Source organism: Triticum urartu, unplaced genomic scaffold (assembly GCF_003073215.2).
Source record: "Triticum urartu cultivar G1812 unplaced genomic scaffold, Tu2.1 TuUngrouped_contig_4852, whole genome shotgun sequence".
NCBI classification, from domain to species: domain Eukaryota; kingdom Viridiplantae; phylum Streptophyta; class Magnoliopsida; order Poales; family Poaceae; genus Triticum; species Triticum urartu.
This window is the reverse complement of record NW_024115476.1, coordinates 1-3,348: the sequence shown is the minus strand read 5'-3', so window position 1 is coordinate 3,348 and position 3,348 is coordinate 1. Positions and strand designations below refer to the sequence as shown.

Sequence of the window (3,348 nt, the reverse complement as noted above, 5' to 3'; positions counted from 1 at the left end):
TTTTTATGGATTCCTACACATCCATTCATTTACCAACTACGTGCATCAATCTATTGAGAACTTACGATTATCTCTAGCGTAGTACATGGCAGATCTAGTGTATTCTGCTTGGCAGATCTAGTGTTTTACCCCTGTAGGATGGATCTAGTTGCCAACTTTGTCGATGAGAAGCAGTAGGGAGATCGGGAGATTCACCTGCTTTTAGCTGGTCGTCTTTGGAGGGCGTTGTTGGGAAGGCCGGCGATGGAGGTAGGGGTTCGGGAGGTGGGAGAAGATGGCGGCAGTCGGGATTGGGAATCGATCAGAGGTCGGGACGGCTGGATCGTGCGGGCTGCTGGGTCCTCTGGCCCGGACGTGCGGGCGGGGTTGCCACACACCGGACGTGCGGGCCGTGCCTTTGCACGCCCGGACGCGGTCGTGCGGACTGGTTCCTGTCCATGCCACATGAGACGTGTGGCACAACTACCCGATACACCACACATGTGGCAGTTATCGACGTCCAAACCTAAAACCATCCACATGATGAGTATCAGAAAACGAGTTATGGGAGAAAGACTCGGTTAATTTATTTCAAAAGAAGACCGATAAAACTTTGGAAACCAGCATCAAAGGATGGAGCACAACCTCATTCACGTCAAGTCTCACTGGAAGTACATTTTTTATTTCTGAGCCACGCAGGAGAATGGATTGACAACGTTAACAAGAGACAGAAACATAACAACAACCAACTGCCTTGTTACCATCGATAATACCTTCAGTCCTGTCAAGACGGCGGATCAAGCATATATATAGCAGAATTATAAAGAGTAGCGGTGGTAACATCTGAACTTAAGCAGTGACAAGAAAACAAGCAAAACGTTTCAGCCATGTTGCCGATTTCGCTGAGTCGAGTGCATGCCACCTGATAGCTTGATGTACTACGTACTTCCCCTACCTGCGATCAAGGAAAAGAAAATAACAAAGAAAGTTTTAGTGTGCCAGTTTGTGTGAGTATTTAGTGACAAAAACACTAAATTTGGTCAACGAACATATAAAACTTAATCGACGTAACCTGTTAAGAAGTTAACCCTGGTTCTCATTCCTCATTCTCGCCTCACAGCTCGTCATTCACGACACCCTCGGTCTTCTTTGCTGAACCTTCCAAGGGCAGAGCATATTATGTTTAGGCAAGGCATACATGCTTCAGCTCATTTGATCATCTAATGCTTCTATGGATTTCTGACATTACACAAATACATCAACTACGCTGTTCTTATGTTTAACAGCTGCATCACTATGCTCATTCATGACTATATATACCTTTTGTTACAGCAATGGCAACTGGACCAAATAAACAGAGTCGGAGCTGGCACGTACAAGCATTCTGATAATAACATTAAAAAACAAAATATTCTGATACCTAGTCTAGTATGGCAAACAAAAAGAGAAAGGTAATGCATTTGAAGAAGCCACACTCTTAATAATGGAGTGTAGTGACAATTTCAAATAGATGTTTAAAAAAAAACAATTTCAAATAGAAACAGTAGCTCCCCTAACAAAGTTCAGTTGGAAATTTTGCACACACACACACACACACACACACACACACACATATATATATATATATATATATATATATATATATATATATATGTAGCAGTTAACAATCTTAGTATTGTAAATAGAAACCCATAGCAAGCATATAGACCTATCCAGTACCTATAAGATAATAAAGCCTAAAATGTATATTGGAGTATTCGACGTACGCTAACCAAAATTGGCAGAATATTTAATTAGCATTAGCCCTGCAAGGATAAGTGGTGCTCTAAAAGTGTTTTACTTTATAAGATCATCTACACCTTGAAGTAAGTAAGTGTGTGTTACTCTAGAAGCCACAATTCTAAGAAGCCCCTTATATTTATCAAACATAAGGCCTCCCATCACTAATAACAAGCTAAGCTAACACAGCCTGAAAGTCCCAATATTTGCATATCTTCTCTCCCAGACTCCCACAACTGAGATGTTAGACAATCGGACATCACACACAATACACCTCTGTCACTCGCAAGGTTAGACAGGAAATCACCATTTCCAATCACCAAACAAGTAATAAGAATCAACAATCAAAAGAAAGGTATAGACGGTAGAATTACCTGAGCTGAGAGCCCGTGGCAGCTGCCAAGCGTGAATGAAACTGGTGGCGACGTGTTCGCTAGGCGGCGCCACCAGCTCGTAGACCTCACACTCCACAACCTTGCGAGCACGCACGTCGACGCCGAGCAGATGCTCGTCGAGGAAGAAGTAGACCACGTCCGGGTTGGTGGGGTGGATGAGCGCAAGCACGGGGATCTTCCTGGGCAGACCCCTTGTAGCTCGCGTCGCCCCAGATCCCCGCAAACGTGGCCTCGTACTCCAGCTTCCACTCCGTGGTGTCCGGATCGGCGAGCGTCCAGACGCTGACCTGGGCAGCGCTGTTCCTGGAGTACATGTCCGCGAACCGCAGCTTCCCGCTGCTGACACCCACGCAACGGTACTTGTCGAGCACTCCCCAAGCTTCCATGAACTTGAGCTGCTTGCCCTCCGGGAGAGGGACGGCTGTCAGCACCGGCTCGTCCGCGAATGGGTCGCATGTGAGGAGGCACCAGGCGTCCAGACGCTGACCTGGGCAGCGCTGTTCCTGGAGTACATGTCCGCGAACCGCAGCTTCCCGCTGCTGACACCCACGCAACGGTACTTGTCGAGCACTCCCCAAGCTTCCATGAACTTGAGCTGCTTGCCCTCCGGGAGAGGGACGGCTGTCAGCACCGGCTCGTCCGCGAATGGGTCGCATGTGAGGAGGCACCAGGAGAGGTCGACCCACCAGAGCCTCCCGGCGTGCGAGACCACGCCGTTGGGGGCGAGGAGGTGTTAAGCCAATGAACCTGGTTACCCATTCCCCGGCTTCCGACGAGAAGCGCAGGAGGATGGCTTTGCCATGGCCGAGGATCTGCTGGAGCTGAGCGACAATGTAGTGGCCACCGCCCCGGGGGGAGGAGATGAGGCCGAGGTGATCCCGGTTCATGATGAGCTCCGGTTTCGGGAGCGGGCGGGCGGAGGCGGTGGTGGCATCGAGGACGAAGTAGCCGGCGACGAACGGGCGCCAGCTGAACTCGCGAAGGCTGGGGGTGTTGATGACGGTGGGGCCCGTGGCGCGGCCCTGGTTGGCGTGGAGGAGGAGGAGGCCGGAGGGGTCAGCGGCGAGGACGGACGGGAAGTTGTCGGAGGTGGTTCGGCCCGGGAAGATGCGCGAGGGGATGGTGAGGAGCGCGACGCGCGGGGGCGGCGGCAGCGCGAGGGAGAGGTCGGCGCCCTGAGGGCGGCAGGCGGCGG

General features: G+C 50.5%; 1 pseudogene; it reads right to left on the bottom strand.

The window, feature by feature from the left end:
* Positions 1 to 596: 596 nt before the first annotated feature.
* Positions 597 to 3,343, bottom strand: LOC125528411 (annotated as a pseudogene).
* Between the last annotated feature and the right edge of the window lie 5 nt (positions 3,344 to 3,348).